Source organism: Chiloscyllium plagiosum, unplaced genomic scaffold (assembly GCF_037043375.1).
Source record: "Chiloscyllium plagiosum isolate Xiang-an unplaced genomic scaffold, Cpla_swu_hap1 HiC_scaffold_27, whole genome shotgun sequence".
Classification (NCBI taxonomy): Eukaryota; Metazoa; Chordata; class Chondrichthyes; order Orectolobiformes; family Hemiscylliidae; genus Chiloscyllium; species Chiloscyllium plagiosum.
The window spans coordinates 55668006-55683958 of NW_028270165.1; the positions used below are offsets into that span (position 1 = coordinate 55668006).

The 15953-nt window shown below is 44.9% G+C and overlaps 1 protein-coding gene across 1 annotated transcript in view; it reads right to left on the minus strand.

The window, feature by feature from the left end:
* LOC148144182 (uncharacterized) overlaps positions 1-15953 on the minus strand; it is a gene marked incomplete at its 5' end in the record, with an annotated part of 303554 nt that overhangs the window by 129956 nt on the left and 157645 nt on the right. The gene's annotated exons all lie outside the window — the stretch shown is intronic.

The following is a 15953-nucleotide window of genomic DNA, read 5'->3' on the forward strand; positions in this document are numbered from 1 at the left end:
GCTGTGAAACTTGAAAGGGTTCAGAAAAGATTTACAAGAATGTTGCCAGGTTTGGAGGATTTTAGCTATCTGGAGAGGCAGAATAGACTCGGGCTGTTTTCCTGGAGCGTCAGAAGCTTTTGTGGGTGGGGGTGGGGGTGACCTTCGACACGTTTATTCTATCCATAATCCTCATGATTTTATAAACAGACAAGGTCTTATCCCTGGGTTGTGGAGTCCAGAACTAGAGGGCATAGGTTTAGAGTGAGAGGGGAAAGATTTTAAAAGGGACCTCAGGGACAAGTGTTTCATGCAGAGGGTGGTGAATGTATGGAATGAGTGTCAAAGTAAGTGATGGAGGATGGTACAACTAAGGCATTTAAAAGGCATCTGGATGGGTATATGAATAGGAAAGGTTTACAGCGATAGTGGCCAAGTCCTGGCAAATGGGACGAGATTAGGTTAGGATAACTGGTCGGCATGGACGAGTTGGACTAAAGGGTCTGTTTCCGTGCTGTACACCTCTACGACTTTACTTCAGGACTCTGAAATTGTTCATGAAAACCACTTCAGTAATCTGCCCAGTTTTAAGACTACAATATACAGGAGCAGAATGAGGCCATTTGGCCCATTGAGTCTGCTCCACCAGTCGATCATGGCCGATATGTTCTCAACCCCATTCTGTTTCCTTCTCCTCGTAACCCTTGATCCCCTTACTTATCAAAGACCTATCTATCCCTGTCTTAAATGCCCTCAACGACTTGGCCTCCACAGCGCTCTGCAGCAATGAGATCCACAGATTCACCATCCTCTGGCTGCAGAATTTCCTCCTCATCTCAGTTCTGAAGGCATTCCTTCACCCTGAGCCTGTGTCCTCTGGTCCTCGTTTCTCCTACTGGTGAAAACATCTTCCCTACATCCACTGTATCCATTCAGAGTCACGCAGCACGGAAACAGATCCTTCGGTCCAACCAGTCCATGTTGACCATAATCCCAAACTAAACTAGTCCCACCTACATGTACTTGGCCCAATATCCGTCTGAACATTCATGTACTTATCCAAATGTCATTTAAATGTTGTGACTGTAGGCGTATCTACCGCTTCCTCTGGAAATTAATTCCACACGTGAAGCACTCTGTGTAAAAATGTTGCCCCTTATTTTGTTTTTAAATCTTTCTGTTCTCACCTTAAAAATATGTCCGCTAGTCTTGAAATCCCTCATTCCAGGGAAATGACTCCTGGCATTCATCTTCTCTGTATCCAGCAAGATTTTATAAATCTCAAAGAAGACGTGAAATGTTAGCTTGCTCTCTCTATGTGGACGCTGTCTGACCAGCTGTGATCTACAGCATTTGTTGTTTTCAGGACGGATTCCAGCATCTGTCGCAATGCGCTCCTAAATGTTGGCTACCTCTTTCCAGATCCTTTGAGACTCAACCTTACTCAACAATCCACTGTGCGGTACAGTCAATAAAGTTCCACATTGCATCTCTTTCAGCACACACGGGCAGCACGTGGCTCAGTGGTTACACTGCTGCCTCACAGCACCAGGGACAAGGATTTGACTCCAGCTTCAGGTGACTGTCTGTCTGTGTGGAGTTTGCACATTGTCCCCCCCCCCCCCCCGTGTAGCTGTGTGGGTTTCATCTAGATGCTCCGGTTTCCTCCCACAGTCCAAAGATGTACAGGTTAGGGTGAATTGGCTATGCTAAATTGCCCCATAGAGTTCAGGGATGTGTGGATTAGGTATATTAGTCGGAGGTAAATGGAGAGTTGTTGGGCCAAATGGCCTCATTCCGCACTGTAGGGATTCGACGTGGCAACCCCCCAGCTGTTTGCATTTCCTGTAAGGGAAGTGGGGACGGGCCGAAAGTTCAGTGTGTGTGTGAAGCGAAAATTAAACGTAGTGCTTTGCTTGAGCTCAAGCTGAGTGACTTGGTGGCGGGACTGGAAAAGGAAGGTACGGTGTCTGTGGTTAGTGATGCTGCCTCACGGTACCAGAGAGCCAGATACAATTCCAGCCTCGGGGCCGTTGTCTGTGTGGATATTGCACATTCTCCGTCTGGTGTTTGCTGCGGATTTCTTCCAGTGCACCTGTTTCTTCCCACTATCCAAAGATGTGCAGGTTTGGGTGAATTAGCCATGTTAAATTGTCCATAATGTCCAGGATGTGTAGATTAGATGCATTAATCAGGTGTAAATGTAGAGAAATCAGAGTAGGGTAATGGTGCTTTCAATTTCATGGAATTACAAAAGAAAAGAATGTTCGCATAAAGTAGAATTGCTTGTTCTGAATTTCTACCCTGACTGACAGTGATAACTTTCATAATCTGTTTTTTCCAGTGCATTTGAAGATTTGAAGACTGAAGTTTCAAATTCAGTAGTTGAAGGGCTTATGCCCGAAACAGCAACTCTCCTGCTCCTTGGATGCTGCCTGACCTGCTGTGTATTTCCAGCACCACACATTTTGACTGACTCTCCAGCATCTGCAGTCCTCATTTTCATGTCAATGACAGACAGTCAATCAATCCATTGGGACTCTAACGATTTTCGACTATGATTCTGTGAGAAGGAGCAAAACTCTTTGTTTTGTGTTTCAGTTTCAGTATGCTTTCAGCATCAGTGGAGCTGGATGAGAGACGCTACTGTGGCAGCGCATTGAATGTGCAGCCTGTAACAATTATACAGCCTGGAAAGAGGAATTCACGGCAGGGAGGGTTTGTACATGCGTTTGTGTGCAGCTGAAGCTTTGGCCATGGAGAAACCAGAGGAATCTCGCCCCATGGAGAAACCGTGGAAGTGTGATGACTGCGGGATAGGCTTCAGTGTCCCATCTGCCCTGGAAATTCATCAGCGCAGTCACACCAGGGAGAGGCCGTTCTCCTGTCCAGAGTGTGGGAAGGGATTTATCCGCTCTTCCCACCTGCTGGACCAAGTCCACACTGGGGAGAGACCATTCACCTGCCCAGAGTGCGGGAACAGCTTCACCCACTCCTCCCACTTGCTGGCGCATCAGCGTGTCCACACCAGGGAGAGGCCCTTCCCCTGCTCTGATTGTGGGAAGGCCTTCAGCAAATCCTCTGACCTGAAGCACCAGCAGGTCCACACGGGGGGGGGGGGGGGTGGGGAAGGCCATTCAGTTGCCCCAAGTGCGGGAAGGCCTTTAGCGATTCCTCTGCCCTGCTGAGGCACCAGTGGGTCCACACAGGCAAGAAGCCGTTCCCCTGCCCTGAATGTGGGAAGGGCTTCAGCAGTTCCTCCTCCCTGCTGACCCACTGGCGGGTCCATACTGGGGAGAAGCCATTCTCCTGCTCAGTGTGCGGGAAGGGCTTTGCGGTCTCCTCCAACCTCGTGGCCCACCAGTGGGTCCACACGGGGGAAGAGGCCCTTCAGCTGTCCTGAGTGCGGGAAGGCTTTCAGCAATTCCTCCCACCTGCTGAGGCACCAGCGGGTCCACACTGGGGAGAAGCCATTCTCCTGCCCAGAGTGCGAGAAACGCTTTAACCGCTCCTCCCACCTACTGACCCACCGGCGGGTCCACACGGGAGACTGGCCATTCTATTGCCGAGTGCAGGAAGGGCTTCAGCAATTCTTCTGCTCTGCTGACCCACCGGTGGGTCCATACAGGGGAGAGGCCACTCAGCAGCCCAGAGTGTGGCAAGGGCTTCAGCGATTCCTCCAATCTGCTGACTCACCGGCAGGTTCACACACGGGAGAGGCTATTCTGCTGCCCTGAGTGTGGTAAGAGGTTCACATTTTCCAGCAATTTGCGAAGACACCAGCGGGGGCACCAGTGCTCCCAACAATTGGATTCAGTCAGTGACACTACTGTGGACTAAATCTTGCCCCATTCTTGCAATGGGTGCAGTGGGAAAGTTGGTGGGCTTTTTAAAAAAAAAAATCTGGACTGCACACTGCCCCGCACCCCCAACTGCAACCCCACAGTGGCTCAGGGCGGCATGGTGGCTCAGTGGTTAGCACAGCTGCCTCATAGAGCCATGGACCGGATTTGATTCTACTCTTGGGGAGACTGTCTGTATGGAGTTTGAACGTTCTCCTGCCATGTCTGCGTGGGTTTCCTCTGTGTTCCGGTTTGCTCCCACAATACAAAGATGTACAAGTTAGGGTGAGTTAGCCTAGCTAAATTGTCCATAGTGTTCAGGGATGTGTCAGCGTGGTGCATTAGTCAGGCGTAAATGTAGACTGGTCAAGAGCGTGGTGCTGGAAAAGCACAGCAGGTCGGGCAGCATCTGAGGCGCAGGAGCATCGACGTTTTGGGCATAAGTCCTTCCTCAGTAATGATGCCTGAAACATTGATTCTCCTGCTCTTCGGATACTGCCTGATCTGCTGTGCTTTTCCAGCACCACACTCTCGACTCTGATCTCCAGCATCTGCAGTCCTCACTTTCTCCAAGTAAATGTAAAGTAATAGGGTTAAGAGAATGGGTCTGGGTGGGTAACTCTACGGAAGGTTGGTGTTGCCTTGTGGGCCAAAGGGCCTGTTTACATTCTGGAGGGATTCTGTGATCCATAAACTTTGCTTCCAGTAGGCAACGCTACTCGGAGTCTGGGACTGCACGTCCCCACTGAAACAATCCACAGAAAGCTAAGACCACAAGAGCAGACATTAGGCCATTCAGCCCACTGTGTCTGCTCCGCCATTTGTTAGAAACAAAAAAAAAATTGTGGTTGCTGGAAATCAAAGGAGGCAAGCAGGAGGCTGGGAGAATGCAGCAAGCCAGGTAGCATTAAGAGGCGAAGTTAGCACTTCAGGTATTAACCCTCCTTCAGGACTGAAGAAGGGTTCTTCCCGAAACATTGGCTTCTGTATCAGAAACAATTTACCAGGATGTTGCCGGGGGTTGGAGGGTTTGAGCTGCAGGGATAGGCTATTTGGCTGGGTGAGAGATTTAAAAGGGACGTAAGGGGCAATGTTTTCACGCAGAGGGTAGTGTGTGTATGGAATGACTTTCCAGAGAAAGTGGAGGCTGGTACAATTATACCACTTAGGCATCTGATTTCGGACATGAATAGGAAGGGTTGAGAAGATATGGGCCAAATACTGACAAGTGGGACCAAATTAATTTAGGATGTCTTGTCAGCATCGATGAGTTGGACCAAAGGGTCTGTTTCTGTGCTGTAAGTCTCTATGTCTACCGGTCCTGATGTAAGTTTTAAAATGGAGTCCAAGTAACTTTGAATAGTTCAGTCTTGTTGAACTCACCTCTTGAAAGGTTTCAAATGAATCCCTCCAAATGATACTGTTTAAAAATGCCGTATTGGACAAAATATCCCATTAAGTTCGACACAAACCCACAGCTGAAGACATCAGAAGTCACACAACACCACCTTACAGACCAACAGGTTTATTTGAAATCACAAGCTTTAGGAGCATTGCTCCTTCTTCAATGCTGCTCCTTCGTCACTTCACTGACAAAGGAGCAGTGCTCCGAAATCTCGTGAGTTCAGATAAACCTGTTGGACTCTAACCTGGTGCCATTTGACTTCTGCCCTTGTCCAGCCCAATCCAACACCAGCACTTCCACATCAGAGTTGACTAATGAGATCAGATTTTATTCAGTGTGATTAAGTGAGATGCTCATCTGAAAACTCAAAACTGTTGGAGCGACAAAAAGACACGAGTCAGTGCTACAGCACGGAGACAGGCTCATCGGCCCAACTGGTCCATGCCGACCAAAATGTCCATCAAAAGTAACCTCATTTACTTGCATTTGGCCACTATCCTTCTAAGACTTTCCTCTCCATGTATTTGACCAAATGTATTTTAAATGTTGTTAATGTACCGACCTTAACCACTTACACTGGCAGCTCAGTCCATACACAAACCACACTCTGAAAAAATATGTGGGGCAAAAATTTTACAATCTCTCCCCTCTCACCATACAAATGTGTCTCCAATCTTGAAATTCCGCCATACTTGGGAAGAGACAACAATCCTTAACCCTATCTGTAACCCTCACGGTTTTATAAACTTCGCCTCTCATCCTCCTCTGCTCCAGGGGGAAAACATCCCAGCCTTAATTCCAATTTGTTAATAATGGTGCAGTGATGATTTCAGCTGTGTGTGTGTCAAGGATCTCTCATTTCTAAACCAATGCAGTGCCACTTAAGTTTACCTGACCTTAAAACAAATGGTACCCCTTCATTTAAAATATCTATGGTTTCTGTGCAAAGTCAGTCCTCATTGGAAAACAGCCAATAGTGTGTTAAATCACATAGGCTGCTTCTGACCAGGTTTGTATGCTCTGTTTTGAGATGTAGGAGTAAAACTTCATGGTAAAAGATTAATGCAGCCTTTATTCATGACTCATTATTAAACACACTTTCTCCATTTACAGCTGTAATTGAGAGACTTCTCTGAATTAGTCGACATGTTTGTAACAAGTTGTGAAACATGAAAGGGTTCTGAAAAGATTTACAAAGATACTGCCAAGGTTGGAGGGTTTGAGCTGCTGCAAGAGGCTGAAATAGACTGGGGCTATTTTCCCTGGAGGGTCAAAGGCTGAGGGGTGACCTTGCAGACGGTTTTGCGGTAGAAGTGTTTTAGAAAAAAAATCTCAAACCTTTGTTGCCTTTGCCAATATCTGTTGGCCATTAGTGAAGTCCCTTAGCCCAAATGAATCCGACCGTCTGCCTTTTACAACCCCTGTTGCGGAAAAAAAAATCAAGAACAACATAATCTCCTTAAAGGAGTAACATCATCACAACAGAGAGCACACAAGCTGAAACATTTCTATCAAAAGGTCGTACAGTTAGCAGGCCGAGATAATGACTTTTCAATTTAGCCAATTAATTTAAATCAGGTCCTTTGGCTACTAAAACCTATTAAGTTTAAATCTGACAACAGAGGACCAATCCTATTGTAAAAACTCAATATAGCATCAAGGGTATAAAAGAAGGGGACAGTTGAACAGAGCCCCAGTGCTAACTCCCCATTGCTAGAGCTAAGAGTCCTCAGCACGAGAGAGAGAAATCAGCCCTGACAGTCATTTGTGAATGAGAGAGCATCATTTACAAAAAAACCAGAAGAGCAGGAATTGGAGGAGACATTCCTGACAAAAGATTCAATAGAAGGATGTACAGAATATTCTGGAAGACATGTAACCTGGCTGTAATCAGAGAGACTAAATTCTATTTCTTGTTATATTAGTGGGTCTTGTATTTATTGGAACAGCATATGACAAAAATCCTGTTTTATGCCAGAATTGTCAGTAGTTCGAAGGGATTTATTCGGTTTGTTAATAAATTAGTTCAGTTGTTCACCATTCAAGTTGGATATGAAAATTGCTTTTTGTTGATTTTAAAGTGTCAGGGTTTACTTTTGTTTTTAAGACTAGAGCAGATGACACCACTTTTCACACTAATTTTATAGATTATAGGGCAATGCGCTCCTCTTTTGGTGTTTCGGTTTGAGATCTCGGAGAGGGGAGGGGATTCAGCATTCGCTTTATAACAGTATTGATGTGCCGTCCTGCTGAATGCAAAGGATCCCAGCCTCTCACTCTGATTGTGGGTGAATCACTTTAATTTGAATACTGACACAGAAACTGCACAGACAACCAACTGTTGAAACAATGATTTACACTTTATTGTAGGTAGCAACCAAAAAATAAAACCCCTCAAGTAAGCAAGTTCAGCCTCTTCCCCCACCGCCCCCCCATCTTGGCTATCGCCCAAGTGATGGCGGAATTTAACATTGTTTCTACCAACAGTGCCCATCTCTGGAAGTTGACAGGGGTTTGATGCAGTGTTGTTCTTCCAAGTACTGCTGCTAAATCATTCTGGAGTTGAATTCTGGTGGAGTTCCCTCACTTTCAGATTCGTGGTGTAACGTTTCTTTCGATTCTGACACCACCTCCCCACCCTTCTGGAGACCTCTGGTCTGTAGCTTACCTTCTTATCCTTGAGGGTTTTCCACCTGTTTGAAACAGCCTGTCCTGCAATTAACCCCTTTACGCCAAGGCCTTCCTTCTACAGGCAGAATTAATTGTCCTTTTGTCACACAGTTATTAAACATCATTATCTCATCTGTCCAAAGAAATAGCTCATTGTTTTGCCTCCTTCTTCCCAGCGATAGTTAATGTATGTTATTTGTTAACTCCCTTGTAGCAGTTTCTCATTGGCCCTTTCGTTTCTTGGTCCAGAAAGAGTTATTGCTGACTCGTGAAGTTATCAAAGTTCTGGAGTTTACAGGACCACATCACATTCCTCTGTCTCCCCCAGGAAAAACGATTGCTCCCGAGATACTCGCAGTTCCTGACATTCCTTGGTATCCCCAAATACAATCCATATGTCAGGAAATCACTAGTGCTGCCCTGACACCAGGCAGCCACTGTTGGAACAGAAGGATTATGGGGAGAAAATACAGTAATCCAAAGTGCAAAGAGACTTGGGAGTTCAAATCCAGGATTTTCTCAAAGTAAACTTGCAGGTTGAGTCAGTAGTTAGGAAAGCAAATGCAATGATGGCATTTATTTTGACAGGACTTGAATACAAAAGCAGGGATGTACTTCTGAGACTCTATAAGGCTCTGATCAGGCCACATTTGCAGCACAGAGCGGTTTTGGGCCTCCTATTAGTAAGGATGTGTTGGCCCAGGAGAGTGTTCAGAGGAGGTTCACGAGAATGGTCCCAGGAATGAAAATTTTAACATATGAGGGACTTTTGAGGACTCTGGGATTATATGGAGTTTAGAAGGATGAGGGGGGTTGCAATTGAAACCTACAGGATACTGAATGGCCTGGAGAGAGTGGATGTTGGGAAGATGTTTCCATTGTTAGGACAAACTAGGACCTGAGGGTACAGCCTTAGAGGAAAAGGAAGACCCTTTAGTTGGGAGATAAGGAGAAACTTCTTCAGCCAGAGAGTGGTGTATTTATGGAATTCACTGCCACAGAAGGCTGTGGAGGCCAGGTCATTGAGCATATTTAAGATGGAGACAGAAATGTTTTTGAGTATTAAAGGGGATCAAGGGTTCTGGGACGAATGGGCTTGAGAAAGTTAACAGCCTCGATTGAATGGTGGAGTGGACTCAATGGGGTGAATGGCCTCATTTCAGTTCCTATGGTCTTATGATATGCTGATGTGAGAGGTGATGAGTGGGCAAAGAGATGAAGAGGGGAGTAGAATTAGGGGGAAGCTGGATACAGACACAAGGAAGAAAGAAATGCAAGAACTGTACAATAAATAATAGAACTCTTAGGAGCACTGGCATGCAGAGGAATCTGGGCATATAGATCCCTGAAAGTGGAAACAGAGATGGGCATGATGGTCAAGAAGGCATACAGCACGCTTGCCTTCCCTGAGTGTAAGAGTTGGCAAGTTATGTTACAGCTATCTATTTCAACCACATTCGGAATATTGTATGCAGTACTGATCACCATGCTATCAGGAGGACGTGGATGCTCTGGGAGAGTGTGCTTTTGTCAAGGGCTAATGTTGCGTAATAGGAGTAGGTGAATAAGTCTGTGTCGGTTACTCTTCAGAGGGTCAGTGTGCACATGTTGCGCCGAATGGTCTTTTCCACACTAGGGATTCTATGTTACTCAGAGGTTTTTTTTTAATTCCCCAGGGTGAAAAGGTCAACTACAAAAGGGCACAGGTTCAAGGCAAGAAGAGGGCAGTCTACAGGAGAAGTGGAGGGGAAGGTTTTTCACACAGAGGGGTGATGGGTGGTGGAAGCAAGCACCTTAGCAATGTTTAAGGTGTATCTTGATAGACACATGAACGCGAGATGAACAGAAGGATAGAAACCGCACATGGGCAATAAATAGCAGGTCCAAGTGAGGATTAAGAATTGGCACAGGCTTGACAGGGGTGCCTAAACCAAATAAGAAGGGCTTGTGACTGTGCTGTATTGTACTGATACAGGTTTTCCCCACTATCTGAAAGTGGAGCGTTCATATGAAACCTTTCATAAGGCAAAATAGCGTAAAATGAAGAAGCAATGAACATTAATTCATTTATATTGTATATACTCAAATAATAGTTAAAGTTTTGATTACTTTTCAAGGTTAAATTTAGGGGGTCAACTGTTACTTGGATACTACTTGAGGGGCTGAAATTCATGCCTGTCAAGATTCATACCGTATCATAAGCAGAAGCTCAAATGATGAATAAAGCAAAAAAAAAGTTATGGTAATTCTGAAAACTGAGTGGAACATACTGACAAGACGGGAGCAGAGCCGAACAACCGACAGACTACAAAGCTGGAGTGGAACATGACGGCCATCACACTGACTCTCAAATATTGGTCTGTTTGTCTTTGAAGAACTAGGGTCGACTTTTACATGATCAGACTACTTTTCACAACACTTGCAAGAAAAAAATCAAACACGTCCAATTGCCATGCATGGAGCACAGGAAATATACTAAAGGATTTTTTTTTTAAAAAAAGAGTTCTAGCATTCAGGCACAACGATACATATGCACATGTCCATTTAAATACTGGGTAGGTTGATTCTTTGGAAGATAACAATCGCAAAGAAGTGACGGTCTTCAAGATGCTGAATTTGGTAGAAAGATTAATTAGTATGCCCACTCCCCTCCCTCCACAGCCGAATCATCACTGGACAAGACAAAACCCTAGGATCTAAATAACATGCCTACACACACACAATCCTACCCAATGACTGCATGTGACCACATTTTACGTGCAATTACCTCAAATCACATTTATAAAACATAACCATAGAGGTTTGCACAGGCTCTCGTACACAATATTGCCTGTGACCTTCTACAGCGCTGTAAAGTGCTGCAAATCCCATGATGACAGTATTTCATATCCAATGTGTTAAATAACATTGTATATTTTATAAAAAAAAATCTATACATTATACACAATTGAATATCGGAACAGTTCAGTCAGATGGTACAGCCTGCCCTCCTCCATGGATTATAGAAGGTGTATGGAGGATTAGATAGGATTCTAATAGAAATTATGTTTGTTTTAGGAATGGGAGTGATTGTGGCTCCAGGTTAATGGCGATCCGCCTTATCCCCCGGTTCCCCCTCAGCCCAGCCCGGTACCTGGTAGAGTGAAGCCGCGGGTAGCTCCAGGCTCACGGTCCAGCACAGCACCGAGTGCAGCCTCTCCTCCAGCTTGTGTTCCGCCGGACTTTACCCCCCGCCGCCGCTCCTCCACCTCCCGCCGCCGAAGAAGCCGCGGGCGCCGGCTCTCTCTCCTCCACCGCCGACATTTTTAATTTGTTTTCTCGTTCACCCGGTAACCGTCACCTCCCCCTTCCCGGGCCCCGGGAATTATACACAAATAAACAATAAACCCCACCGGGTACTGTATCCTTTTCTTCACAACTTTTGTTTGAAAAGTTCCGTCTTTAATGTGAAATGTATTTTAAAGGTATTTTCTGAGGTAAACGATGCCTGTCTGCCCCCCTCCCTCCGTCAGAAACCGCCCGCTGAGTCGATGAGAAAACCGCAGCCTCGCGCCGCCATCTTTGTTTTTCTCTTCTTTCCGTCTCCTCCTTCAGTGACGCGCGTCATCCACGCTCCGCCCAATCAGAGCGCACCTTTTTCCACCTGACCAATGGCGACCGGTGCCGGTTGTTACTGACAGAGCTTGTGTCCAATTGCCAATTTGGGATAAAAAAGGCGGGAGTCACAATTTTTTTCCCTGTGACTGCACATCTCATTCCTTTTGCCTGTCTCTCCCGCAGGGGAGGGGGAATCCCAAACTAGAGGGCACAGGTTTAGGGTGAGAGGGGAAAGATTTAAAAGGAACCCAAGGATTAAAAAAAAAGTGTGAAAGTTAATTCGCCTCAAGAAAAGCCCCCTCTTACGACCTGAACAAAATAGATTGTTCACAGCCTATTACTCACTAAACAAGAAGGATGTTGTGAAACATAAAAGAGTTCAGAAATTATTTATAAGAATGTTGCTCGGGTTGGAGGGTTTGAGCTACAGGGAGAGGCTGAATTGGCTGGGGCTATTTTCACTGGAGCATTGGAGGCTGAGAGGTGACCTTATGGAGGTTTATAAGATCTTGACAGGAATGGATATGAGAAAAAGATAAGGTTTTCCCTGGGGTGGGGGAGCCCAGTACAAGAGGGCATCAGTTTTTAGGTGAAAGGGGAAAGATTTAAAACGGCCCCAAGGGGCAACTTTTTCACATATAGGTTGGTGTGTGAACTGAATGAGCTGCCAGGAAAAATGGTGGAGGCTGGTACAAATATAACATTTAAAAGGCATCTGGATAGGTATATGAATAGGAAGTTTTAGAGGGAAATGGACAAAGGGCTGGCAAATGGGATGAGATTAATTTAGGCTATCTGGTTGGCACATACCGAAGGATTGTTTTTTGTGCTCTACAACTCAATGGTTCTATTTCCACAGAGCCAGAACCAATTTCAAAAGGCTCGGAATAGGCCATTCGCCCCTTACACACTGTCCTCAATTGTGGCCTAACTGAGCATATTTCAATTCTTAGTGCTATGTAATGAGCCAGACTTTATTAAAAATCTTAAAGCAAATGAACACTTAGGAGGCAGCGATTATAATATGGTAGAGATCAGTGTGCAGTTTGAAAGAGAGAAGGCAAAATTAGATGTAATGGTGTTACAGTTAAATAAAGGGCAATAAGGGAGGAACTGTCAAAAATTGACTGGAAGCAGAGCCTAGTGGGGAAGACAGTAGAGCAACAATGGCAGGAATTTCTGGGTGTAATTGAGGACACAGTACAGCGGTTCATCCCCCAAAAAATAAAGATTATCGGGCAGCGTGGGGGGGGAAGAAGACTGCCATGGCTGACAAAGGAAGTCAGGAAATGTATCAACGAAAAAGAGAGCCTATAAAGTGGCCAAGACCACTGGGAAATCAGAAGCTTGGGAAGACTACAAAAACAAACAGAAGATAACAAAGAGAGAAATAAGGAAGGAGAGGATCAAATATGAAGGTAAGCGGACCAGTAATGTTAGAAATGATAGTAAAAGTTTTTTTGCAATACATAAGAAACAAACCAGAGGCAAAAGTAGAAATTGGGCTGCTCCAAATTGATGCAGGAAGGTTAGTGATGGGAGATAAGAAAATAGCTGAAGAACTTAATAAATACTTTGTGTCAGTTTTCACAGTGGAAGACATGAGTAATATCCTAACAATTAAGGAGAGTTAAGGGGCAGAATTGAGTATGGTAGCCATTACAAAAAAAGAAAGTGCTCGAAAAGCTCATAGGTCTAAAAATTGAGAAATCTCCTGGCCCTGATGGCTACAGCCTAGCGTTCTGATGGAGGTGGTTGAAGAATTAGCAGAGATGTTGGTTGTAATCTTTCAAAAATCACTGCAGTCAGGGAAAGTCCCAGATGATTGGAAAATCACTGTTGTAAGTCCTTTGTTCAAGAAAGGATCAAGACAAAAGCTGGAAAATTATTCGCCGATTAGCCTAACCTCAGTTGTAGATAAAATTCTAAAATCTATCGTTAAGGATGAGATTTCTAAATTCTTGGAAGTGCATGGTTGGATTAAAATAAGTCAGCATGGATTTAGTAAGGGAAGGACATGCCTGACAAACTTGAAGAGTTAACAAGTAGGTTAGACTTGGGAAACCCAGAGGATGTCATCTACCGAGATTTCCAAAAGGCCTTTGATAAGGTGCCTCATAGGAGGCAGCTGAATAAAGTGAGGATCCATGGTATTCGAGTTGAGCTACTGGCATGGATTGAGGATAGGCTGCCTGAGAGAAGGCAGAGAGTTGGGATAAAAGGTTCTTTTTCGGAATGGCAGCTGGGGACAAATGGTGTCCCGCAGGGCTCAGTGTTGGGGCTGCAGCTGTTCACTTTATATGTTAATGATCTGGATAAAGGGACTGGGGGCATTCCCACGAAGTTCGCTGATGATACAAAGTTAGGCAGACAGGCAGGTAGTTCTGAGGAGGTGGGGAGGCTGCAGAAAGATTTGGACAGTTTAGGAGTGTGGTCCAGGAAATGGCTGTTGAAATTCAATGTAAGCAAATGTGAGGTTTTGCAGTTCGGAAAAAAGAATACAGCATGGACTATTTTCTAATCATTGAGAAAATTCATAAAGCCAAAGTATAAAGGGATCTGGGACTGCTAGTCCAGGATTCTCTAAAGGTTGACTTGCGGGTTGCGTCCGTGCGTAAGAAAGCAAATATAATGTTGTCATTTATCTCAAGAGAGTTGGAATGTAAAAGCAGCAATGTGCTACTGACACTTGGAGCTCTGGTTAGGCTCCATTTAGAATACTGTGTCCAATTTTGGGCCCCACACCTCAGTAAGGACATAGTGGCACTGGAGCGTGCCCAGCGGAGATTCACACGATGGTCGCTGGTATCATAGGCCTAACAGACGATGAACAGCTGAGGATCCTGGAATTATATTCATTAGAATTTAGAAGGTTGAGGGGAGATCTAATAGAAACTTACAAGATAGTGCATGGCTTAAAAAGTGTGGATGCTGGTAAGTTTATTTCCATTAGGCAGGGAGACTAGGACCCATGGGCACAGCCTGATAATTAGAGGGGGTCAATTTAGAATGGAAATGAGGAGACATTTCTTCAGCCAGAGAGTGGTGGGCCTGTGGAATTCATTGCCATGGAGCGCAGTGGAGACCGGGTCATTAAATGTCTTCAAGGCAGAGATTGATAAATTCTTGGTATCTCAATGGGGAGAGTATGGTAAGTGGAGTTGAAATGCCCGTCAGCCATGATTAAATGGCGGAGTGGACTTATGACCTTACTTCCACTCCTGTGTCTTATGGTCTTAAGGAAGAGCTCTTTGCTATTCACTTTACCTCCACTCCTAATGATTTGATAAATCTTAGTAAGGTCACCCCTCAACCCCCTACACTCCAATGAAGACAGTCCCAACCTTTCCTTATAACTCAAACCCTCCAGTCCTGGCAACATCCTGGTAAATCTTTACGAAACCCTCTCTAATCGTATTCTTCCTATCACAGAGCCACCAAAACTGTACTCAGTACCCAGAAAGTGGCCTCACCAACATCCTGTACAACCTCAACGTGATGTCCCAACTTCTATACTCAATAGGGTGGACAGTGAAGGCAATGGTGCGAAATGCCTTCTTTACCACCTGTCTACCAGTGATGCAACTTTCAAAGAACTATATACCTGAACCCCCTAACTACCCCCCCCCCCCCTCCACTGCCGCCGCCAAAGTATCTCTGTTCTACAACACGACCCAGGGACCTACCATTAACTGTACATAGCAATGCTGAAAATTCCTGCATTCTTCACCTGAAACCCACTGAAGACGTTACCCAGTAGGTAACGAAACATCTGGAAATGAACCTTGCAGCTTAGCAAGCAACCCTACATCCAAAACCTCAACCTGAGCTACAAATCTTCTCAAAACTCACTACGTCCAGCCCTTCCTTGTTTAGCAAAATGCAACCTCTCACTTTTATTCATACCTCTCTCATAGACACACACCCCACACACACTCACAGGCTTAAACTCCATCACACTCACACTTCACTCTTACGCACGCACTCACACAAACTCACATACACACAAAACTCTATGGAGTGAATTTGTATTGGCAGAATTATATTTGCAGATATTTTCAATTTTGCTCAAAAAGCACACAATCTGCAGGCAGTCAATCCATGCAATATTTTATAATTTCCTACTTTGGAAATAGAACCAGTCTGATTCAAGATTGGAATACTGACAGACTCTCGAACCTCACATCTTTAATGCATTGTCTGAGCTGAGATGTCACTTTTTTTTTATAAAACATTAAGTCATCTCGAGAACGTGAATTTAAAGATGATCTGGGATTTACATATTAATGAACCAAAACCTGCAACCCATTCTAAAAGATGAAAGACATAACAACAATCTAGGTTTGTTCAATATATCCTATCAGTCGCATGACACTGTGATCTTTTGCTGTACAATCGGTGTATTATTCCCCGGCCAACAGCTACCCGATGAAGGAGCAGCACACTGGAAGCTAGTGCTT